The 27107-nt window shown below is 42.7% G+C and overlaps 1 pseudogene; it reads right to left on the minus strand.

The window, feature by feature from the left end:
- Positions 1 to 22539, minus strand: part of LOC114703218 — a 34421-nt pseudogene extending 11882 nt beyond the window's left edge.
- Between the last annotated feature and the right edge of the window lie 4568 nt (positions 22540 to 27107).

Consider the following 27107-nt stretch of genomic DNA (forward strand, 5'->3'; position numbering starts at 1 on the left):
GTGGGAACAAAGACTTTTGCACAAGCAAAAGGACCCAGTTGGACTCCTGCTTCCAACTCATAAAAGGCAGCTCAAAGTGAATTAATGACAAATGTAAGAACTAAAACCAACACCGGGGCAGGTGGGAGAGCTGGCCCTGAGGTCATAAAAGCAGGAGAACCAACCCTCTTAGCTCAGGTGTAGGTGAGCCAGCCCCCAAATTATAAACATGGGAGAGCCGTCCCCATCTCTCATCTGGCAGACCAACCCTTAGCTACCCAGGCCCAGACCCAGGATTATAACTTGGGCCGCCCCAACATCCACCCCATCTATGACCCACTGGAGCATGTGAAGGAACCTGACTTGCAGACCCAAAGTTGCAAGATCTCCACAACACAGGGCAACAACATGATACTCAGGAAGAGTCCTAGTGAGGACCCAGCATTGATAGTGTAGTAGAAACCAGAGGCCTCAAACCAGATTACTATGGAACAATCTTTGTACACTGTAAATATGTGTTGCTCTCATTGTTAATAGAAAGCTGATTGGCTGATAGCTAGGCAGGATTGTTGGGGCAGAGAGAATGCTGGGAAGAAGAAGGGCAGAGTCAGAGGAGTCTCCAGCCAGACACAGAGGGAGCAAGACATGTACAAAATGAGGTAATGAGCAATGATCCACATAGTATCACATAATTGATTGAAATGGGTTAATTTAAGATGTAAGAGTTGGCTGGAGACAAGTCTAAGCTATCAACTGAGCATTTATAGTTCATAATAAGTCTCTGTGTGGTTATTTGGGAGCAACTGCCAAGACACAGAGAAACTCTGCCTACGTATGGCACTCAATGTGGGAACACATATATCCACATAAAACCTGAGAATGCTTAAGAAAAGGTTCAGGGTGGCACACGCCTTTAATCCCAGCACTCAGAGAGACAGAAGCAGGTAGATCTTTGTGAGTTCAAGGCCAACCTGATCTACAGAGTGAGTTCCAGAACCGCCAGAGCTACACACAGAAAAACTCAAAAAACAAAAACAAACAAACAAAAACAAACTCATAAAAGGTCCTAAACACACACAGAGTCAAATGCAACTTCCTGATACCACCTTCTTTCAGGTAAACTCAGTGCTAACAACAAACAGAGGCATGGCTCTTTTGGGAGGCCCTGCTGCCAAGCACTTGTGTGGGATTTATGAGAAGCAGGCAGCACATTGCTCCATCATGTGGGACTGGGTGGAGACACCTACAGCAGCATAGAACCAAAACCTTCCCAGAGCTGTCAGTAAACATGGTTCCCACTGGTAACTCCACCATGAGACTGGGCTCTGGGGGAACAGATCGGGGAGGAGTCAGCTGCCAGCAAGCCGAGATCTAAGCTGCACAGTGGTCTCAGTTTTGCTCATGAAGACAGAAAAGATTACAGACACACAGTAAAGACAGATCCAGATGAAAGAAACCTCTAAACCGATTGCAGTGTTTTTAAAAATGTACATAGGCTTAGGAGAGAAAAGAGAAATGGTATATAGACAGTCACAGAAAAAAATAGTTTAAAAATAATAAAATAAAGTCTTTAAAGAAAGAATAAAGTAATATAAACAAAAAAGTCATACAAAGATGAAAAATACATGGGGAGTCAGTTCTGTATGTTATTGTGTTGTCTTTGAATTTTCTGATTGCTGATGAAGGAATGACAGCTGCTAAGACACATTGGATTATGAATACTGCTGGATTAAACCAACATATATATTTAAAAAGTGTCTTGACTTCAAAATGGAAGTCAAAAGATATGTTACTTTGGGGGAGAGGTTATGTTTTTATTTCCACAGGAAATGAGAAGCTGTGGATTCATTCCAGGTTGATATGGATCGGGTTTGATTGGGGAGGACCCCCTGAAAATCCTGACTATTGACATAAAGAAATACACCTAGAAAGACTACAAAACACATAATGTATATTTTACCTGCTCAAACATAAAACAAAAAATCATCTTTGGCTAACTTGTGCACAACACATAGCCTGTACTTGTATTAATACAGATACATATGTTACCTTTAAAAGTTTATGTATTTTCAGAACAAGGGGGCCAGACACCAATGAAAACAAATGGCCCAGGTGATCCAGCATCAAAATGCCTCTGTTACAATCTCCTCAGAGTTCTGCATCCAAAACAGCTTCAAGGATGCTGGCTGAGCTGGTCCAGCCTCACAAACTATTCCAGCCAAGACTTAACAATTATCCTGATTTTCTCAAGGTTCCCCCAAAGATGCCAGTGCCCCCAGACAGCAAGAAGCCATCTATAGAAAACAACACCCACATTCCCATAAGATTGGTTATGGATATTTGTCATCATTTAAAGGGGGTTGGTTATAAGTTATTATTGGTCATAGTTTAAAAAAAAAAGGAGGCAGCCGGGCGGTGGTGGCGCATGCCTTTAATCCCAGCACTCGGGAGGCAGAGGCAGGCGGATCTCTGTGAGTTCGAGGCCAGCCTGGGCTACCAAGTGAGTCCCAGGAAAGGCGCAAAGCTACACAAGAGAAACCCTGTCTCGAAAAACCAAAAAAAAAAAAAAAAAAAAAAAAAAAAGGAGGCTAGACAAAGGAGTTAAATTCAAAGACCTCTTTCAAAAGGAAAAGAGGGGAATATGATATAGAAATGATGAGATAAAAGGGTAAATTATCAAATCTACTTTAATCCAAAAAGTAACTATTAACCTCAAAATATATTACATTGGTATGGATTTGGGTATATTGATAGAATTTAAAGTTATTTTTGTTATACTGTATGCATGTTTTTACTCTTGTTTGGGATATTGTGCTTATGCAGCTCATTTAAAAATGTAATGTATAATTAAGAAATACAGGTTAGCAGTTAGTCACCTATAATAATCAAACTTGTAATCACATTAGGTCTGCTTTCAAGGATAAATAGATATATTTAGATATGGCCTTCAAATACTTCAAAGATCTGCAGAATATGGCATTTAATATGTTTAATAACCCAAGGCTTTTCATGACAGTGAGGCATGTCTGCTCCTGACAGCACCAATTTGCTTCAAAAGAGGAGGATGGATATCAAAGAAACTCCATGGGGAGTTTGTTTTCTTTATGGAAAAAGTTAGACATTTGGGGGGGGGACCTGCCCTTGCCTCAATTGCTGACAGTGTATTGTCCTAACTGGACCAGCAGGACACACACACACACACACACACACACACACACACACACACACACACACTGCCAAACTTTGCGAAGACAAGGTAGGACAGTCCTTCAAAATTCTCTACTTCTCAGAAAAGTCTGTCAGATATACTAGGCCTGTAGACCAAAGGTGAATGCCCCAATGTTACAGAAGAAGCATGGGTGGCTGTCCAGGCAGCCAGATGTCTCTGTTGTTAGGTAACATTTCACCCTTCTGGGGTCTTTGATGGAGTTCAAGACTAGATAGTCATAGCTAAAGTTTTCCTTAGTTATGATAAAAGGTAAATTAGGTATAAAACTTTATACTCACAAAGATAAGTTAGATAATAGAGTATTTTCTCTAATATTGCTAAATGGGCTGGACATTGTAACTATAATTTTTGATAACTATTTTTTTGTTGTATATAGTTTTACTACATTAGAGTTAGAACCTTTCCTTTTTAATTTGACAAAAAGAGGGAAATGCTGTGGAACAATCTTTGTACACTGTAAATATTTATTTCTCCCATTGTTAATAAAAAGCTGATTGGCTGATAGCTAGGCAGAATTATTGGGGCAGAGAGAATGCTGGGAAGAAGGACAGAGTCAGAGGAGTCTCCAGCCAGACACAGAGGGAGCAGGACATGTACAAAATGAGGTAATGAGCAACAAGCCACGTGGCGGCACATAATTGATTGAAATAGGTTAATTTAAGTTTTAAGAGCTAGTTAGTAACAAGCCTGAGGTATTGGCCAAGCTTTCATAATTAATATTAAGCCTCTGAGTGGTTATTTGGGAGAAACTCCACCTATATCAGACCAATGATTGACTCTTTGCAATGAACACTTGCAAGTAAAGATATATGGACAAAGGGAAGGGCATGACTCACTCTGTCACACTGCAGCTTCCATGATGAGATTTTTAATTTTTTCCCTTTTTATTTTTTTCCATTTTTCTCTTAAATGTTTTATTGGGGGGGTGGAGGGGAGGAGGGTGGATATGAAAGGACAGGGAAATGAATAGGATCATAAGAGTTTAATATTCACAATACAGGAAGAACTCCTACAACAGCTGATTTTGTTTTGTTTGAGAAAGGGTCTCACTCTATTGCCCATGCTGGTCAAGAACTCACTAGGTAGAGCCGGCCTCAGACTCCTGGCGCTCTTCCTATCTCAGCCTTGGAGTGTCAAGATCAAAAGAACAACCCAGATCTTTTTAGGCAAATGTTTTAAATTACAAACGATTTGGATGGACATCTCTCAAAACAAAAATAAAAAGCCACTATGAGCAGTTGAGAATATGCTCAATCTCATTCTGCTATAGGAGAATGCTGACTTACTAGAATGTGTTCACGATACAGCAAAGCAGAGGGGAAACGAGGCTAAGGAAGATGTGGAGAAAGTGGAGACTTGCACATGACAGGTGGGAGGGTAAATGGGGTAGCCTTCACGGAACACTGTTGGGAAGTTCCTCAAAAGGTTAAACACAAAGAAGATGTGGTGGCTCACAGAGGTAACACCAGTGGCTGAGAGGCTGAGGGAGGAGGATCAGCATGAGTTCAAAGCCAGCCTGTGTTACATAGTGAGTTCCAAGGATAGCCTGGGCTATAGAGTGAGACCCTGTCTCAAAACATTAGAATTGCCACATGAACAGGCAGTTCTATTCCTAGATATACCCGAGACAACTGTCAGCAGGGATCAAACAGATACTTTTAACACAAATGATCATGACAACCTTCCTCATAATACCCAGAAAATGGAAACAACCAGCGTTCATCAATGGATGTAAGGAGAAGCAAAATGGAACACATAATACACACACACACACACACACACACACACACACACACACACACACACACTGAAATATTATTGACTACAGAAGTCCTGACCCTCTTAGCCTCCTGAGTGCTCAGAATGCACACTTGTATTATCATGCTCACTCCTGCAGTGCCGGGGATTGAACCAGAGCCCCGTGTGTAGAGGGAAGCACTCTACTGACCAAGTAACATGCCAGCCCTTCTTTGTCTCTATTTCACATGAGACAAGTGACATTTTTTTTTTGAATCTGTAGGATAATATTTATGATCAAAGTCAAAAATATTTTTATTTTCTGAGGGACTAGATATTGGAGCATGCCTGCAGTCTGGCACTCAGGACATGGCAGCAAGAGGCTCAGGCAGTTCAAGGTCATAGTCAAAGACACAATGAATTCAAAGCCAGCCAAGGCTATATGAGACCCTCTCCTACACAAGAGGAGTGTGTGGCAAATACCCTTAGATTTCCCTCAAGCAATGACATACTGATGTTAGTGTTAAGCTAATTTTGTTTGAATTATGTGAAATCCATTAATGATTCAGGGCCTGTCACTAAATTACACACTGCCCCAAACAGTAAAAGTACTTATCTCTCTTCTGTCAAGGCACATTTATGACCTTATGCCTGAGGAGTTTCATTCATCTAAAACTAAGAATAAGGAAATACAGTGTCAATCAGAATGGTTATGTGACACCCGGGGATACCTGGTAACTGGTTTGTCCCTGAGACCTCAAGAGACTGCAGGGCAGGCAGGCCGAGAAGCAGCTCCTGTTCTGCTGCGCTGAGCTCCAGTCTGCACATGGAGCACTTGGTGACAGAGGTCTTATTCAGCTCCAGAGCTGGGCAGATGCTTTCAAGAAAGCCACTGCTGTGTTTCAAATGGAGTTCAATATTCTGTGATGCCGAGAAGGCTTCCATTAGGACCCGGAGCAGTGCTGGGTCTGCTGGACCCATGCTGGTCACTCTAACTTCCAGCCTAGGGATCTTGTACGGCTTGGGGGACAGTTTCCAATAGCCAGCACTGATGTTGGGTGGGGCTTGGTGTTGGATATCTGAATAGTTTTTTATTATCTCTTCTTTTTCAGATAAATTTTTCTCACATTCATTCATAGGTTGAAAGGCAGATGCATAGTCCGCATCTATAGTTGGTGGCTGTAATTTTGCAAAACATTTTTCCATGAATGAAAAATCTATTCTCCTTACCCTGTTATTTCCACTTATGGAGACCTCAATACTCTTCAATAATAGCAGACTTTCTGGGTGGTCCACAAAGTACTGTGAATTCAGTACTTTCAAAGCCAGTGTTCTCCCTCGAAGGAATTGCAAAATAAATGGAGAACATGCAGCCACCGCGTTGCTTTCATAAGCAAAGTTTAGAGCAATGCTCAATAGATGTTCTGAAACGAATAAAAGAAAGCTTCAGGAGATACCTGCCACAACCCCCTAATAAACTCTATCCTCTCGGAAGTTTCTGGATGGAGTTTCCCATAATCCTCTTTATCAGACATGTTCTCCAGCGACTCTTTATCATCCACCAACTGAAGCAAATGAGATACAATTTTTGGCCCTGCCTTTGATGAAGGATGGCTACAGACATACTTCAAAAAATTGCTGTAGGCACCCACAGCCTTCAAGGGTGAGTTAATTTGTCTCAAATAACCAAGTCCCAAATCTTGGTCTTCCTGCCTTTCTGAACCCAGGAGCTCAGTCAGCCTCATGGCAGCAAGAAATTCTTGGAACAAAGGAGTTAAGAACTGATAGACAGGTCTCAGTCTCTGGGCAGAAAATTTGCTCATCAAGCAGTTGGTCAGATCTTCATCTTCATCAACGCCTGCTTCTGTGAGGTCATCACTACTGAACTCAAAGCAAAATGAAAAAAGACCTCTCAAAGCCAGCTGGCCACATGAGGACACAGTGGCCTTGAGAGGCTCAGGTGTAGCCTTGTGTTTTAAGGAAAGATATTTCATATAGGACTTGAAAGCTGCCACATCATGAAAGGACTGGTCAGAAGGATTTTGAAACCAGGCAGTACAGACTGCTGCCATAAAGAGAGGAGTTTTGTGAATTCCCTGTAAATCTACATTCTTTCCAAAGTAATTAATAAACCTTCGAACACAGGTTAGATCATGTGAGAATAACTTCCGTAATACAGAGATAGTGTTATAGAAGGGAAACTCTTTGATCTCTAGAATTGTATCTAAGTATAGGCGGATGTTCCTGGCCCTGTTTGTATGGACAGTGATCAATAAGCAGGTTCGGGTCAAGTAGTTCCTTGTAATCAGGGTTTTTATGGCTTGGGGCAGTGAGTCCATCCCATGGTAGTCATCCAACAGGAACAGCACCTGGTGCTTTAACTGCCGGATGATGATGCTCAGGCCCACGTCACTAATGCATCCTCCTGCCTCTAGGAGTTGGGCACAGATGATGTCAGCCAGCCCCTGGTCTGGTCTGGTGGAACCAAGGGAGATGTAGAAGACCAGCTGGAACCTGTTCAGCAGGGGACAGCATCCTGATGCCCAGAGAAAAGCTGTTTTCTTCAGGAAGGTTGTCTTCCCACTGCCAGTTTCCCCCTCCACACACATGACGGAGCTGAGATTGCTGAGGACCTCGGGAAGCATCAAGGCCTCTTGCACTGGCCTGCTGATGTGCTTTGAAACCATGGACAGGTCACAACCAAGCAAGTGGTCAGTGCCGAGGGCGGAACACACCTCTGGCAGATTGATGTGGCGGAAAGTAGCCTTGGTGTAGGCTCCTCTCAGCTGCTCACTCAGACTCTTTGCCTCTTGAAACCACTGGGTTGCACTCTGAGCCAGGTCTGTGGAGAGGAGGGGGGACAGTGGGAAGCACTTTAAAGTCTAGCAGCTTTTTTTTTAAATTTGAGACATGTTTTCCCCGCATAGCTATGGCTGTCCTGGAACTCGCTCTGTGGACCAGACTGGCTTCAAACTCAGAGATCTGCCTGCCTCTACTTCCCGAGTGCTGGGATTAATGAATATGCCCATCAAAGTCTGGCCATCCTAATGCTATGATATTGTGTCTGGTCTTTGGATTCTGCCTGTCTGCTATGGATGGACTATCTATGAGCTGCCCTTTGGGATCCTATCAGACTATTCACAGCATCAGAACGTGGGATCATGTGTCCAAGGCCCTGTTTGACATGGGGACTTAGACATAATGTGTGCTTATTAAGAATACTCTGGCATCCTAATCTCCCATTTAAGATCTCAGGAATCCGGCTTGCTGCAGGATGCCTTTAAGACTGGCTGGTTTGGATCTCACACAAGGACCCCTGTCACTAGTCCTGCATTCACTCTCAAGATGTCGCAGGAATGCTGACACTCTCTCACCCACAGTGCCCTCCATGTCAGTGCCCTCCTCTCTAGGAGCTCCTTGGACAATTATACATGCAATTTCCTTTCAAATCCCTGCGTACAAATACACATGATCCCATGTTGCTTTCAAGTTCTTACCAGCCACCATAGAGTGAACGGCCACTGGATCCTCATGATTGCTTTCACCTGTGGTGTCCTGAAAGAGAAATCCTTTATTAAATCAAAACTGCGGCTTAAATCAAGACTGGGTACGATATATAATTGACAATATAATCAATAATATTATCAGTCAAATTGATAATACCGTCAATCAAAGCCCAACATCCTCTAAACACAGTCTACACTCAGTGCTGATTGAAGGAAGGAGTGCTCTAGATAGGAAAGAATAAATCTCACACATCTGCAAGAGTGTGTTCCTAGACAGTACATGCATGGGATATACATCCTCTCTATGGGTGAGTGCTATGTGGGTGATCAAAATTGTAGAGTCTGGAACAAGAATGGTCCTGCAGAAAGCATTAAGCATTGCCTCCATCCTTGGTCATTAGTAACTATGTGTTTCATATCACATACCAGGATGCAGAATGGTTATTACACACACACTTTTGTGAGGTTTTATTTTTAGAGAGTCTCATGTAGTGTGTAGGCTGGTCTGGAATTCCCTATGTAGCCAAGGATAGCACTGAACTCCTCATTCTCCTTCCTCAATTTCCAAATCTGGTTTTATAGGCATGTGCCTCCCCACACACTCCAGGCTTCATTGCTTCATTGTCTTTTTTTCTTTTCTGGGATTCCAAACATGCCTCACCACACCCAGTTTTATTCAGTGTTGAAGGTGTGTGTGTGTGTGTGTGTGTGTGTGTGTGTGTGTGTGTGTGTGTGTGTGTGTGTGTCTATTATGGGAACATCTAGTCACTGAGCTACATCCCTTGCTCCTGTAATATCATTTTTAAATTTCCAAATATGTCAGGCGGTAGTGGCACACACTTTTAATCCCAGCGCTCAGGAGGCAGAGCCAGGCAGATCTCTGTGAGTTCCAGGAAACTACACAGAGAAATCTTTTCTCGAAAAAAAAAAATTCCAAATAAAGAGCTTTATCAAGTGAACCCAAAATCGCTCTGTTGTTTTGTTTTCCTTTACTTTTCTTCCATTATTTTGTTGGTGTTTGTTTTGTTTTTGTTTCTCTCTTATGAGGTGGTATCTTATACTATTGTCCAGGCTGAGGTTGACTACTGATAATTCTCCTGCCTCAGCTTCCAGAGTGCTGTTGTCTAGACATGAGCCACCATGCCCAGCTTTGTTCTCTGTTCTGTGGCGTGAGAAGCAGCATGTCCACCACCACAGTGTGAGGTGCTTTGTGTCAGCAATGAACTGATGGTTAGACTGTGTCAGACCTGAGGTCAGAGCATCATGACTGCATGATTTGGCTGGCACTTGCTTGTTAGAGAAACATGGAGGGGTCAGAGCATCATCTGACTGCATGATTTGGCTGGGCACTTGCTTCGTTAGAGAAACATGGAGTCAGAGCATCAACCTGCCACTGCTGTTAGGCTCAGGGGTACAGCTCAGTCATAGATTCCTTGCCTAGCTTGCACAAGACCTTGGGTTTGATCTCCTGAATTGCAGTATAGAACAAAAATCAAATAGGAATGGTGGCACACACTTGTAATTCCAGCATTTGGAAGGTTGAGGCAGGAGGATCACAAATTCCCAGCCAGTCTTGGACTTGAACATAGCAAGTTCAAAGTCAGCCTGGGCTACACAGTGAGAACTTGTCCCAAACAAAATAAACTTGCCTTGCACATCCCAAAAGAAGTAAGAAGACAAGCCTACTACCCTCCAAAGGTCGCAGATGGGGTCCAGTTAGTCTGAACGTTTAATAAATCTAAAAGAATTTCAACAACAGACTTCTCATAGGAGAAGTTGACTGTGCATTTCATGAAGCTAGCTAGTGTGTCTCCCTTGTCCACTGTGAAGTTCCTGTTTATACTTCTCACTTGATAGTGCTTATTGGATAACTATGGAATGGATTTAATTATGATACATTGACAATTGGCAATTGCTGTTCAAAACAGTGTTCAACCACAGGACCATGTGCTACCGAGTCAGAGAAGGGGTGGTGTCCATTACCATGGCCTCTGGAAGTATGTAGTGACTCTGAAAGGCAGGAATCTCTTCTGCAGAGGACTTCAGGTTTTGAAGAAATACACAGCTAAACAGAGGAGATAAAGTCACAAAATAGTTGCATGTCATTAAGTGCTTGTGTTGGGTTTTTATTAAACATGAAGATCTGGGGCCGAGACTGAAGTGGAAAGCTGACAGTTTCAGGGATTCTGTAGGGTTGGATCATATATGACACTCAGACTGTGGCTTTCAACAACACCAGGAAAGTGGTTGTAAAGTAATGGTAAGGACATCCAGGGAATGTGCTGGAATGAGCACATAGTTAGTGTCTGTCCATGAAACAGCTACAAGGAGCTTAAAGGATAAAACACAGTTTCCCAGCACTGTGGGAGTGGAGGCGAGAGGATCACTGGGGCTTGATGGATGCCAGCTTAGCTCAGGTTCAGTGAAGACCCTGTCTCCTGGGAACAAGATGGGGACATGAAGAGGATGCTCCCAAGTGGTGGCACACACCTCTAATCCCAGTACTTTGGAGGAAGAGACAAATAGATCTCTGAGTTCAAGGCCAGCCTGGTTGTGTTCCAGGACAGCCAGGACTACACAGAGAATCCTATCTTGGAAAAAAAAGGGGGGGGCTGGGTTGTTCCATGTCTCCCTTTGGCCTGTATATAGTACACATAATGTAAATACACGAATATACTCATAAACACACATTTACAGAATAAACAAAGTAAAAATAAATAAAAATTTTAAAGAGTAAATAATGAGAAAACTCTAGATTCATAAAAAGGACAACAAATGACAAAACCCATATCAGATAGTTCACAACCTCCTATAACTCTGTGAGCACCAGGCATACATGTAGTGCACAGAGATAATTGCAGGCAAAACAGCCATGCACATAAAATCAAATATTTAAAAAATAAGTAAAGGGGAAAAAAAGTGGCCATTGCAGTCAAGTATCTTCTAACTTTAAAATTAGATGAAAATACTCTATTTATTTATTTATTTATTTATTTATTTATTTATTTATTTATTTATTTATTTCAGTTGAGGATAAGTCTTGCTACATAGCCCTGGGCTGGTCCCAAACATGTGATTTTAGAAGGAAGAGAACTAAGGGGGAGGCAGAGGGAGATAAGAGAGGGTGATGAGGAGGGATGGTGATCATGATTGGATACACTGTCTCTCTATATATGAAAAGGTCATAATGTAGATATATGAAAGTGTCATCATTACACATAATTAATGAATGTTAATAAAACATTTTAAAATATTATTAAGGACTTGGGATACTATTACTATTCTATCTCAAGAGCAAATAATTATTTAAAACTTTACAATTAAAGTGGGTGGGTACTGGCACATGTGTTCAATCCCAGCACTTGGGAGGCAGAGACAGGGGGATCTCTGTGAGTTCAAGGCCAACCTGGTCTACAGAGTGAGTTCTAGGACAGCTAGGCCTACACAGAGAAACCCTGTGTCAAAAACAAAACAAAACAAACAAACAAAAAACCCACACATACAAAAACAAAACAAATAGAAAAAAGCAAAAAAAAAACATTTAAAAGTTAATTAAAATTAAATTTTTCTAAGGCCAAAATGATTTAGTACAATTTCAGGCATGCATTGCGTGCACACAGGACACAACTGTGGAACTGAACAGAGACCACAGAGACACCAACACAGTTGCCGATTTTCATGCCTTCAAAGGGATACCATAGCAAAAGACATTTATTTCTCAATTACAAGTGCTGGATTTTTAAAGCAGAGCAGATTTCAGATAATTCATATTAAAGCATTTAGTATAAAACAAAGAAGTACTCACTCTTCAATCTGCATAAATTATTCTCTGAAAATTTTAATTTCTGAGTGAAAACAACAAATTTCATTTTGCAATAGAGCTTTTTATACAGTTTTTTATGTGTAAAGAAGAGATAAAAATTAACTTGAAGACTGACTGAAAAGGGGTCAGAGTATCTTAAGAGTAAAGGCTTTGCCTAGCGTGCCCAAACCATTGGTTCCATCCCCAGCACTGGAAAAAGAAAACCACTTGGAACATCTTAGACAATAGCAATAGAAAATCCTAAATTCTAGAAAGAGGAGGACAGAAAACTAGGTTGCAATCAAAAGAATCAGAAAGGCAGCAATTGGGAGACTGAGGCAGGAGGGAAGATCATGGGTTCAAATCCTACTGTGCTGGATAGCATTTCTAAGATAGTCTGGGCTCATAGAGAGACTCTGTCTTTAAGTGTGTATATGCACACAACTAGAACCAAGATCTAACTGATGAGAAAAAAGCTAGACAGGGAGTGTTATGGGAGGAAAGAGATGAAACTATAAGGATGCATCCTTCACAACAGGAACCAGAGGAGGGGGCAGATCCTATCCACAGGGAAAACATGGACAGAGAGGGGTAACCGTTGAAGTACATTCCAAGTCAAGAGAATTCACCATGCTCACTTGGGAAAAAACTTGGTGTGATCTTTTAATGGGTCGTCACCTTCCTCCCATTTCGACATACATCCTCCACAGGAAAAGCACCGGACAGTGTCGTTTTTGCCTAGAATGAGGGAATATGGTCAGTTCAACAGCACATACACCTGTCAACTCACAAGCGGATAACTCCAGATTTCACTAGTAAAATCCTGTTTGCAGCTCCAATTGGATTGTGTGGCAAAGTCATGCATGGGTCACCAGGGGGCACTAGTTCACAAAGGACTCTTGGTCCTTCAATGGGGTGTTCAGCAATAGTCACTGAATGTTCCTGTGCACCGTGTGCTTTGATGAACACCCTCTCCCAACCCATCATCCTGGAAGATTTGCCATCAGAATCTGGAACAGAAGATCAGTGAGAGCAGAGATTTCTGTCTGATTTGGACACTAATGACTTTCACAGACACAGACAATCAATAAGCATTTGCTTAAAGAATAAATCAGAAAGAATATACTTGTTGGGGGGTGAGATGGAAGAACACATTTAGGCATCTCTATGCTAGCTAGATTATGAAGATTCCCTTGTCTCTTCTCACATTATTGCCAGCTGTGTTTCATTAGAAATAGGACATGTCATCTGTGAGACTTGAGGAAGGCAGCCAGGAGGACACAAAGGGTCCAGACCGTGTGGTGAGATCATTTGTGCCAGTGGAAGATGTCTGTTGATGGAGTGACTGCAGAATCCACACGTTCAGAGGCTGAGCTATGGAATTTGAAGGTCTTGGGGGGCCCCCAAGGAGATCCATGACAAATGGTGGAGTGTGAAGAGAAAGGCAGGAGCAGGATTAGAGTGTGTGCTGGGCACAAGATACTGACGAGGTACCAGAGAGAGGCTAAGCCGTAAGGTCACTTGTGGCTCCGCAAAGGAGTCGGGTTGGGTTCCAGCAGCCACATGATGGCTCACAGTCATTTATAACCCCAGTTCCAGAGGATCCAACACCCTGTCTGGCCTCTGAGGGCGCCACACAGGCTTGTGGCAGGCACACATGCAGGCAAACACTCATACACACAAACATAAAATAAAGAAAATACAAAGCTGACTCACCTGTGTAGAAAAGGCCTGCTCTGACCAGAGCTTCAACAGCCCCAGGGGACTCATGGGGCCAATTCTTAAAGGTGTCCAGCCTTAGTTCTTCATTAGCGAAGACGCTGTCATTGCAGTAAGCTTGAAAAACAGATGTAGGTGAGAGCAGCAGGCTTTGATCACAAAGTTCAAGATAGCTGTGTGTGCAGGTGGAATGATCTGGTGTACTATGCTTGTGTCAAAATAATTGAGGGTGGCTAGAAAAGCATGAAGTCCCCTCACTGTAGAATAATTCTTAGTTTCTTCACAGTGTGCTGTGCCATTTACAAACACTTTGGGGGACTGGGGATATAGCTCACTTTGGAGAGCACTCTCTTGGCATTCAGGAAGTCCTAGGTTGGTTGTATCCCCAGCACCTGAGAAGCTCTGTCTCAGCACTCAGCAGGAGGGCCAAAAGTTCAAGGTTCATTTGAGTTTGAGGCCAGCCTGGGATAGGAAGGAGCCTGAAAGTGCTTCCAAAACATTTTATCCAAGATTTTAGTTGTTTTCAGGGAAACGTCAGCTATGGCTCTGCCTGTACTGTGGTTAGCTGTGCTCACCTACACTCAGAACTAAGTCATTTCTCGGACTCTGTGGTATAGATGTTTGCCGCGAACCCTAACAAGCTTTTAACTAATTCCTGGAGCCCTTGGGTAGAAGGCGAGAACCAACTCCTCTAAGTTGTCCTCTGACTTTTGCACCTTCACACATGGGACCCATGCATACCCACATACAATACCAAGTAAAAAATTGAGTGTAAATTTTGAAAAGTTTACTTTTAAAGATTTATTTATTTTTATTTTTGATATAGGTGTGTTTTCTGCATGTTTGACTGCACCACATGTGTGCAGTGCCCCTGGAGGTCAGAGGAGGGCACTGGATCCTCTGCAACTGGACTTGCAGAATTGTGAGCTGCCATATGTGTGCTGGGAACCTAACCCCAGTCCTTTGCAAAGCAGTAAGTGAGCTTGAGCTCTGAGCCATCTCTCCTACCCATAAAGAAAAACAAAAACAAAAAAAACCAAAGTCCTTCCATAAGAGGAAAGTCACTTATGAATCTAATTTTTAAAGCAAGTTGATCAGGGCTGGAGAGATGGCTCCGTGGTTAAGAGCACTTACTGCTCTTCCAAAGGACCCAAGTTCAATTCCCAGCAATCACATCAGGCTTTCACAGATGCCTGCTACTCCAGCTCCAAGGGATCTGATACCCTGTCTGACTTCCAAAAGCACCTGCACACATGTGGCACCACACAGACATGGGGGTGTGGGGAAACACAGGAAAGGAAAGAAAGAACCAAAGCATTTGGAATGTGCCTGAGGTTTTACCTGACACCATAGGTAATTCTCTTCTGACCCAGGAATTCACAAAATGTTCTCCCTGAGGGAAAGATTCAGGTTACTGACTGATTTATAAAATACACATCTCTCTGTGAGCTGCAAGTGAAGGACTTCCCCCACTAAAGCCAAGTTTCCTTAGAGCAGCAGAATTGTTCACAAAGGAGTCCTTTAGTTTTGGGTTGATTCCTATTGATGTTGGGAAATGGGAACTTTCTCAGGGTCACTCTTAGGGGACACGCAGCTCAGCAAAAGAACTGCAGTCACACACAGATGCTTTTTGACTCATGAGGTACTGAGCCATGGGAAGGCAGCTTGTGAAGGTCTAGATTTAACTTTACAGACTCTCTCCTAGGGAAAGGGTCACCTTCTCAGACCACCTGCTGTACTCAGTTCCAGGAAGGACCTCAGGAATGTGCCATGACAACTCGAAAGGATTCAGATACTCCTGCAGACATCCTGTCTGCTGTTTATACAGGAAAGGAAAGCTTAACAGGATTCAGATACTCCTGCAGACATTCTGTCTGCTGTTTATACAAGAAAGAAGATACTCCTGCAGACATCCTGCCTGTGGTTTATGTCCCTTGAAGATATCTAGATAATGCCACTGAATAGTCCAGATGATCCTGTTCAGCAGGTTGTGGTTCCCTGGCCAAAACTCTAACCCAATGATTTCAAATGTGGGTTTGAGCCCAAAGTCTGGACCAACAGTTTCAAAGAATCACCTTGCCCCATACCCCTTCTACCCAGTCCAGAGTTGCCAATTCCCAGCTTGTGATTTTTTCCTATAAAAACCCCCTACTCGTGGGCCCGTGACTGCCGAATCTTCCTCTATCTGCTGCATCGGAGTTTAGGTTGGCGGCCCAGGTTCAAATCTGGCAATAAAAAGATCCTTTGTGTTTGCATCGGAAACCGGCTACTTGGTGGTCTCTGGGGTTCTAAGACACAGGCACAACAAACTCACCTCAGAAGAACCTTTCTGATTGAGCAACTCTCCCTCCGAGAAAACTGCACCCAGACTTTCAGTCTGTGCTCTCTGCAGACGCTGCTTCTGAGTCAGTCAACCATGACATCCCCCTTGGCTTCTGTTTGGGCTAAGTTTCCCACCTCTTGCCACTAGGAAGTCCTTACTGCTTTAGAGCCTAGACAGCCAGGGGCAGGAGCCAGCTCTGAGGGCCCTGCTGTCACCAGGAACTAGGACAGAAGACTGAGTCCAGGTATCCAGAGGAAGGCAGCAGGAAGCCAGGGCAGTGGCCTCAGTCAGAGGGAAGATGAGGAGGCAGCGGAAGCCACCCAAAGCCAGCTTAAAAAACCACCTCACATGGGTCCATCTGAGCAAGACCACAAGATTGTTGTGTCTCCACCCTGAGGATTCAGATATTACTAGGTGATGAACACACACTATTGTCAAGAGTTTGCTGTTGTGAATTACCGTTACATGGACAAATCCCTCGTAGCTTTTAATATACTGGGCAATTTCTTCTGAGGATTTCTTACTTTGAAGGAATTCACACCTATAATGAAAAATATAATTAAAATTTACCAATACTGTGACAAAGATTATCTATATCATAATAAATATTTGGTAAATACCCATCAAATTGTTGAATATGATAAAACAGTCAAAAATTTCCTGAAACCTTACTCATGAGGATTAACATCATGCTGTTAGAAAAATTTAAATTTTATCAATGATCAATATAACATTATTTAAAATCAAACCTTGTGCTGGTTAGTTATTTTGTCAACTTGACACAAGCTAGAGTCATCTGGGAAGAGGGGGCCACAGTTGAGAAAATGTCTCCACCAGATCAGTCTGTCGGCAAGTCTGTGGGGCATTTTCTTGATTAAAGATTGATGTGGGAGGGTCCAGTCCACTGTGGGCAGTGCTCCCCCCCCCCGGCAGGCGGTCCTGGGAGGCATGAGAAAGGTAGCTGGGCATGAGCCTGGGAGCAAGGCAGCAAGCAACGTTCTTTCATGGTGTCTGTCTGCTCCTGCTCATGTTCCTGCCCTGATGTCCCTCAGTGGTGGACTGTCATCTGGACATGCAAACCCTCTCCTTCTCTGGTGGCTTTTGGTCATGGTGCAACAGAAAAGCAACAGCAACAGAAAGCAGACTATGACAAACCTTCTTGTCATTTAATTTTGTTTGAAGACAGCCTGTCCCTGTGTTGTGGTGGTGATGTCATACTCTTGACCTCAACCAGTTCCCCCAAGAGAAGCCTGGACTACAGGCTTACACTACTGTTCTTACCTTGAAACACATATGCAACAGAATCAAAGATAGTGATGCACGGTAAGCAGAGTGTGCAACACACACACACATACACACACACACACACACACACACACACACAATCAATGTAAAAAAAATCCCAAGGGATGGAGGGAGAAGGGCCTTGAATACTGGCAATGATATTTAATGGTATTAGGCATTAACGCTCATCTTTTTAGGAAACATGATACCAAGATTCTTTTTTCTTTTTTTTTTTTTAATCTTGATTTAAAGTTATATACTAAAAGAATTATAAATGGAAACATGTGTTAGCTGGAATTTGCTTTGACATAACCTGATCCATAGTATTCCAAGCGGGTGGTGGGACAGAGATGGGCAGGTACTCACTATACTTTCTGTACTTTGAGAGATTTCCATAATGAAAGTTTGGAAACTAGTTAAAGGAATGAATTTGTATGTGGCAGAAACAAAAATAGACACAGAAAACTACCACTAAGTGCATTATTAAAAATGATTAAAATACGATTCCTTTCCTAAGCAAGGTGAAAGACCACCACAATAACAAAAACTGATTCTCTGAAGTAAAATCCACTTGCTCTCCCTCCTGTGGTCCTGGTGGGTGGTGACCCAGGCATCTAGTCTCCTTGCCATTTTTTTTTTAATCAGAAGATGGCCTTGAACTCCTGATTCCAATGCCTCCTCCCTCCTAGCACTGGGATTACAGTTGTGTGCCACCACATCCAGTAAGCATCTTCATTTTGTGCAGATTCCACAGGGTGTGAAACCATCTGTTATATTTTGTTGTTTTTTGTTTATTTGTTTGTTTGTTTTTCGAGACAGGGTTTTTCTGTGTAGCTTTGGTACCTGTCCTGGAACTCGCTTTGTAGCCCAGGCTGGCCTCATCTTCTTTTACTTATATACCATTTCCATCCCTGCGCAGATGAACTCATTTGTTAGTTATGGTAAATCATGAATATGGTGGTATTTTATTTGTACTGAAATGTGATTTTAACTGTATGTTAATAAATAAAGTTGCCCGGGGGTCAGAGCTATTAGAGCCATAGCAAGAGCATGGTGGTGGTAGTGCACACCTTTAATCCCAGCACTTGGTAGGCAGAGTAGGTGGATCTCTGTGTGTTCAAGGATACAGCCAACATTGGAGACACACACCTTTAATCTCAATACCATAGAAGACCTGGAGGGCTGTACACACAGGCAGTGAAGAGGCAGTCATGTGGTTGGGTTTACAACCAATGAGAAGGCAGAACAGAAAGTCTATATAAAGACAAACAGACAGGAAGTAGCTCTCTTTCAAAGAGGTCTCTTGGCTTGAGCGGCTAGCTGCAGGGTAAGGCTCTTAGCTCTGATCTCTTGACTTTCTTCTTTGCATTTGCTCTGTGTTGCTTATTTAACAAGACGGTTGGTTACGTCTACACATGAAACTGCTACTTGACAAGACATTTTGTAATACTGGAGATAACAAAACAACATTTAGCAGGGCAGTGTTGGCACACACCTTTAATCCTAGCATTTGGTAGGCAGGGGCAGACAGATCTCTGCAAGTTCAAGGCCAGCCTGGGCTACAGAGTGAGTTCCAGGACAGTGAGGACTACACAGAGTAACCCTGTCTCAGGAGGGAAAAAAATCATTTAATAACAGTGAGAGGAGCTGGAGAGTGGGAACTTAATGTATTTGCAGAAGACGGGAATTCAGTGCCCAGCACTCACTTTGGACAGCCAGCTGTAACTGCAGCTCTAAGAAAAATCTAACACATCTGGCCTCCATGGGCACCTGCACTAACTTACACATACCCCATCTCCTCCAACCAACAATTAAAAATGAAAATGAAAAGTTGGACCTGGGGAGACACCTCAGTAGGTAAAATACCTCAGCATGACCATGAGGGTCTGAATTTGAATCTATGCAGGGCCCAGCCCACCAGGTCTCTAACCCTATCCCTGGAGGAATGGGGACAGGTGGATCCCAGAGGGCCTATCTCAAAATTATAAGGTAGAGAATGATGGGTGGATGGATACCTATGTCAACTTGTGACCTCCACAGGCATGCATGAGTACACATACATACACTACACACCAACACACCATGCACATAAACACACTCTACATGCACCAACACACTACACAGAAAATATAAAAATGAAAAATAATGGAGCAAAAATGACATAAAAGAGAAAAAGCCATTTAAGTTCATGTGATTCAAAGTTTTCACTATGTAACCACATCTTCCTTGCTTGAAAATTTCTGGAATGATCCCATAGTTTATCAATAAGAAAAATGTCAGAACTCATGTGATACTCCAACAATGTTGGCCTTTGGCCTCCAGTTTCATCCTGCTAAACAAACAAACAAACAAAACAAAAACCAACAATAAACCCTGAAAATAAGAAAAAAGAGTTTGTCTGCTTACTTGGGGAACCACTTGGCATGCTCCTTCCAAGGATCGTCTCCTTCTTCCCAGTTTCCCAAGCATCCACCACAGGAGAAACACTGCACGGTGTCCCTTTTACCTGCAGATGCAGTGACATGTTTTGACTGGCCAGCAATGGCACCAGATGAGACCTTGGAGGTGAACATCTTGTTCCAGAACAAGACAGACTCCAGCATGCCTGTTCGTCCATGACGTCTCTGGCTGAATCCCTGCCCACAGTCCCACTGCCCTAAAAGACTCCCTTCCAAGCTCTGGACCTCCACTCCCCAGCAATACCTTCCTCCATATACACAGTCCTCAAGTCCTCTCAGAGGTGGAGGCTGCTCTTTAGTTTTCAGGACCAAAGTCATTTTGAGAAGTGAGCAAATACTAGGACTCACTGGAATGATGCCGGTATAAGGCCTAAGAGTTAGCTTTGCCATGCTTTTCTATGGAAATGGAGGCACATTTCTCTAATTCTTTGAAACTCAGTGAAGTTAACCATGAGATGTGGGGGAAGGGCAAACTGGCTGAATTAGAATTCGTGTTCAATCCATGCATACCCTAAGTGGGTACTCAGCACACCGCAGACGCTGCTATAATTATCATTCACGTCTGTCCTAACACCTGTGTGTGGCTAAGGCATTTCAAGGTGCAGTGTGCTCAAAGGCAGTTTGCCTCATGGATGGGGATTAAACAAGTGAAAGAATCCTTCCAAAACCATAGAAATTAAACGAATCAAGGAAATACATGATTAGTGATGTTCGTGAAACTAGAGGAAAGTAGGATGGAGCTATCTCCTGATCCATTTTCATGACCTTATGAACTGAACTAGTGTTTTCCAGAGTCTCTTTATTTTTGTTTTCCAGTGCTAGAACTAAGGCAATGGCCAAGTTAACCCTCTAGTAATGAGCTATACCCTCAACCTCCAGTTAACAGTTTCTAAGGTCAAAATTTACAGAAAAAAAAACAAAACATTTTTTTTACATACTTGTCAATTCATTTTTTTTACATACTTGTCAAGCTAATAATGTTTCATTAAAAGTAAATTAAAGTGTCTGGGCGGTGGTGGCGCATGCCTTTAATCCCAGCACTCGGGAGGCAGAGCCAGGCGGATCTCTGTGAGTTCGAGGCCAGTCTGGGCTAACAAGTGAGTTCCAGGAAAGGCGCAAAGCTACACAGAGAAACCTGTCTCGAAAAACAAAAAAAAACAAAAAAAAAATTAAAGTGGAAATAAAAGTATTAAAGTTGACGTTCAATGAACTAGATCTCCTCTAACACATTTAACAAATAAGGAATGATTAACCAGAGGCAGCAGAAGAAGAAGAGGAAGAGAAGAGGAAGGAAGAGGAGGAAGAAGAAAATAAGAAGAGAAAGGAGGAAATAAAGGAGGAGGAGGAGGGACAGAGGACTGGAGAGACGGCTCAGTGGCTAAGAGGGCTCTCTCTCGCAGGGACTGGTTTGGTTTGGTTTGGTTCCCAGCACCCACTCTAGACAGTTCACAACCACGTGAAACCAGTGCTCCAGAGGGGCTATCGTGTTCTTTTCTGGACTCTCTGGACACCTGCACTCACAGGGCAAATATCACACACACACACACACACACACACACACACACACACACACACACACACACACATTTTTTTAAAAAAGTGGAAACTAAACTTAATGTTTTACAGAAACACCTCAGAAGATAGAATCCAGTTACCTGTAAAGACAAAGCCAGCTGCTGAGAGCACACGGGGCGATGTCCCATGGGCATAAAACGGCCAGTTCTCAAAGGACTCCAGTCTGGCCTCCTCTTCTTGGTACCTTGCTTTGCCACCTCTCAGCTTCTCGGGACTCTTCACCCTGATGTCATACTTGCCGATGTTACCGACGTCTTTGCCCAAAAGGAACTCGCATCCTGGACGCAATCTCCTGTGGCTTTCTATGGGAGTTTTCCTGAGTCTGGTGCAAAAGAGGATTAAGCTGCAGCAGAAGCACTGAACCCCAAATTTCACCCCAGTGTGGTAAAACCCAGCGGCTGCCATCTCCTGTGGCGTCCATGATCTGAACGTGTTATAGGTCATGAAAGTCTTTAATCGCTTGGCCTCACTGCGCATGTGCGAGTTAAAACCTTTCTTCATTTTCATTCGTTCCTGATGGTCTTCTTCATCTTGTCTCTTTAAAACCCGAAGCGCATCCACACCGAGAAGAGCAGAGAACTCAGAGGCCGACTCATCATCAAATTCGGAAATCCTCTCCTCAAAGGCTTCTCCCTTGGCTGCCATTTTCTAGTAGAGACAGGAGAGCAGATGATTGGTGTCTGTATTGTTTTTATTATAAAGGGTTGTGTCTCAGGGCCAGAGAGACAAGTCGGTGGGTAAAGGGACGTGCCACAATCTCGATGACTTCAGTTTATTCACCAGGACCTACATGGTAGGTAGGAGACAAGCAACTCTTGTAAGTTGACCTTTGACCGCAACTTGTGAAAGACAGAAAGAAGTTGCTTGAGAAACTATGAAACATCAATATTCATCCCCTTAATCGACACAGATTTGCTAAGCACCTACCTGAGTGCCAAGCCATGGGCTAGGCCTTGAGCACCGACAATGAACCAGAGAGGGACCTGACTCCATTCATGAAGACTTGCAAATGTCCTTTAGCTGGATTGCTTGCTTGCTTCTCTGAGATAGAACCTTGCATGTAGCCCGTTCTAGCCTAGAGTTTAAGGTTGAAACAGCCAACCACAGTAGAGAACTTTGTCTGGACCCTATTTGGTTTTGTAATAATATCCTTGGTATCCTAAGTCCTTCACCTGTGTACACCCTTCACACACACACCTCCTTCACATCCCAGCCTGCATTGGGCTACATGTAGCCTCATCTCTGAACAATCCCACAGGTTTCTCTGCCCCTAGCCACAGTCAAATTTAGATCATCCTGTCTCATCAAATATTCCCAGTGGATTGGGATAGGACGCTTGGAAAGGCTGATCTGGCTTGAACTGGATTTGGGTGCATGTGCAGGAAGGCAAAACTGCATCATTAGGTAAATGTTTGAAGAGATTCCCCTATTTTCCATTTGGGGCATGTATATGATGAAAATCACAGGCATTGTGGGAAGTGACAGGCACAGTGACCAAGGACTTGCATAATTCAAGCCTGTCTGTCGATATACTTGCATAATTCAAGCCCTTGCCTGGTAATCAACCTTTCCTTCTCCTGAGCCCCATAAAAGAAATCTCCAAATAAGAATTCGGCCCCTTGAATACTCTCCTTCATGTGGTCCACTGTCAGTCTTGAAGGTAAGTCTGTACCACTGTTTAGTTCATCTTGTTCTTGTGCAAATCCATGTGAGCCTTTATTTCCAATTCTTTGTACAGGAGGCCAAGAACTTGGAACGATCCAACCCAGGACCTCAGCCTCTAGCATGCTAGGATGTTTACAGGGAGATGTCAGCATGTCCAACTCCAAGTGTGAATTATGGAGACAATGTAGAACATGGGCATATGTTTACCATGTGCATAAAAGAAAAATATATACAAAATTGTTTAGCCTGATGGTGAATATTGCATACAATCATTCAGTTAAATATTTATTCTTAAAGACTTTATTTTTACGTATGTATATGGGTGTGTATGTTCCAGAAAAGGTGTCGGATACCCAGGAGCTTCAGTTACATGTTGTAAGTGGCCTGGGGGCCATGATACAAAGTTGGTTCCTTTGTGAGGAACTGCAAAGTCCTCCCTCCAACCCCTTGAAACCATTACTTTTATTGTGTTCACTTTCAGGGTTCGTACTCTGCATGTGAACTCCAGCTGTCCCCGTTACAAGCATGGCTGTGAGTCTGGAGGGCAGCCACTAGGGTTCATAGGTTCTTGTACCTCTTTCCAAGGGCTTGACTAGAGCTCATGGGGAGTTACAGAGTGGAGCTATCCTATAAAGGAGAGACACTGATGAGCTCAGAAACGTGCCAGACCTGGACTATGATCTGTAGCTAGAGTTTTCCTGCCTGGCCCATAGTCAGGACAAATCTCTCTTACCTGCTAGTCCCACGGCTGCTCAGACCCAACCAAGCAAACATACAGAGACATATTGCTTACAAACTGTATGGCCGGGGCAGGCTTCTTGCTAACTGTTCTTATATCTTAAATTAACCCATTTCTATTCATCTATAAGTTGCCACGTGGCTTGTGGCTTACCAGCACTTGTGGCTTACCAGCACTTTTACATCTTCTCATGGCAGTTGCCTGGCAGCATCTCTCTTGACTCAGCCTTCCTGTTCCCAGAATTCTCCTCTCTCCTTGTCCCACCTATACTGCCTGACTGGCTACTGGCCAATCAGTGTTTTATTTATTAACCAATCAGAGCAACACATTTAACATACAGAACATCCCACAGCACTTCCCATTTTCTTTTTTTCAGAAAGGAAGGTTTTAACTTTCACCTAGTAAAATTCCAGATAACAAAACAATTATCAAGCAAGAATTACAGTTACACTGTCTAGTCTATTTATAATATCTAGTCAATTTGTAATTGGCAAAATTAAAGAAAATATCCTATCTAACCTATATTTGTGAGTCTAAGGTTTCATATCTAATTTATCTTTTATCATAACTAAGGAAAATTATAACTATCTAGCTTCAACTACATCAAAGACCTCAGAAGGATATAATATTACCTGAGAAATGGGAGAAGGATGCAAGCAACTTTCAGGAGTCTTGCAAGGTAGACAGAGACAGCTGCCAGCCTGGACATTCACCTAATGTTCCTTTGTAAAGTTGGGGTATCTGTCTTCAGCCTACAGGCCTGGAGTTTCTTAGTCATTTTTCTCTGTTTTCTGTAGAATGTTTGGCAGTTTCCTCTGTGAAGCAGGAACCCGAAGGACCATTTCGCCAAGCAAAGTTCAGTGGTCACCTTTCTATGGGTCCTGTATGTCCAGTTGATCAAGCAGTCCAGGCAAGAACAGTTTCTTTCCCAAATGGCTATTTTTGCCAAGGTGAAGATAAACTCCAAATAGAGTGTCTTTGATGCCCATCCTCCTCTCTGAAGTAAATTGGTGCTGCCAGGAGCAGACATGTCTCATTGTCCAGGAAGTCTAAATTTTTAAAAACATTTTAAATGCCATATTCTGTAGGTCTTTGAAGTGTTTGAAGATTACCTGTCTATCTGAAATATATCTATGTATACCTAGAAAAGTTAACATGACTATAAGTTTGAGTACCATAGAAGACTAATTGTTCCATTGCAATTTAAATTAGTTGTATAAACAGAATACCTTAAACAAGAGTAGAAATATATACATAGTATAACAAAATTAAGTTTAAACTTGTATCAATAAACTAAAATCCATAGCAATGTAAAACGTTTTAAACAAGTTGTTGCTCTTTAAAAGAGGTTCATTAATCTACCCTTTCATCCTATCATATCTATACCAAGGATCTGGCTCCAGGAGAGGGGAAAGGACTCTGCTTGACATTTCCCATGATATTTGCACAGCACCTGCCGCCCACGATCTTCTTACAATGCTAGCTCTCTTGAGCACGCTCCCTTGGTTGAGTGAAGCCCAGGCAGGGAAGGGCTTCCCATCTTCCACCTTTCATGTTAATCTCTGGAACCTCAGTCTTCACCCAATTCCCTGGTCTCCCGACCCAGGAACATAATTATTGTAATGGCTGCTATAGAAATATATGAAGTACCTTTCTCTTGGTTACAAGTTACACTGCAAAATTGACAAATTGTGGTTGTAGGAACGAGCCCAAGGTCTTCTGTATGCTAAGCAAGTACCCACCACTGGGCAGTAGTCCCAGCCCTCAGTGTAGGGCTGGTCTTGGTTTTGTTTCCATTTTTGGAGACAGGATCACTGTGTATTCCAGGCTAACCTGGAACACAATATACAGGTCATATTAACATCAAATGTATGACTGTCTTCCCCTTTCTCAGTGTTGTGCTGGGCTAACAGGCTTGCATCACTACTGCAGCCTGAGAGACCAGTTCTCAAGGCTGCAACCAGGGTTGCATAAAAGAATGCCTTCAGAGCAGCAGGATTTAAGAACCCTTTTCGTCTGAGGGTCATTGGGAATAAGTTTCTATCTATCTGAGGGGAAAAGACTCACATGCACGATCTGAGGGTCATGCTCTTTTTATTTCCATCTCTTATTCTCCAGTTCTAAATCTCTAGTTCTAAATCTTTAGTTCCATTTCTCTCTATCTTCTTTGTTCACATAGCTTATATACACATTCAACAACAAACATTTTCAATAAAAAAGGTTACAAAGGCTACATCTGAGGGGAGTGAGTAACCATGGCAATACTCAGCCTCAAGTTTCCTGGTTTACAGGCTGTGACCTGAAGCTGAGGGCACAGTGCCCTGGGAGACAAGCTGCTAAGGGATTTGCACAGGGAGTAGGTCTTTATCAGCCAGACTTGGCAAAAAAGAGGCTGGCATAGTATTTTAAGTTGCTTTGTGTTAATAACCTTGGTTAGACATAAGCAACTCTGAGCTTGTACATATCTGTAAAGTTTTTCATTTATGGTCTGTTTACAGAAACATTCAGTCTGGTTTGAAATTGCTCTGAGGTTTCAAATCAGCTAAATATATGTAGCTTGTCTTAGATTTGGGAGAAATTGTTGTTTTCTTATGTTAGTCTGAGTTAAAGAAACAAAACTGGCTTTTAAGTGTCTTACGGTCCTCATGGGACAATAGATCTGGTTATGAAGCATATCTTAGGATATTTTCTATTTATCAAAATTATACAGCTTAATGAGAAGTCATCTTCCTGACCATCCACAGATATATGTGCCCATAAGATTGAGATGTAATCATGAGGTTACTTATACACATCACATGAGATTACACATTACAGTGCAGGTATTGGGAAGATACCATCGTTGTTTCTGCACATGGAAAATCACAGTTTTCAGAGTCTGTGGTCTCATAAGCTTTGCTTGAACGAGGTTCTCCTCCATCAGAGAATTATTCATCTAGTGGGTTGACAATGGTATTATCAATTGCTATCTCCTGTATTTGCATCATGGCCCGCAACAGCCCATGACACATCACCATGCCTGATTTCCCATTGTTCTTCGGATGAGAACAGAAGATACAAGCTGGCCAGGCAGTTTTAGGGCAGGTAACT

This window comes from Peromyscus leucopus, chromosome 11, assembly GCF_004664715.2.
Source record: "Peromyscus leucopus breed LL Stock chromosome 11, UCI_PerLeu_2.1, whole genome shotgun sequence".
Taxonomy (NCBI): Eukaryota; Metazoa; Chordata; class Mammalia; order Rodentia; family Cricetidae; genus Peromyscus; species Peromyscus leucopus.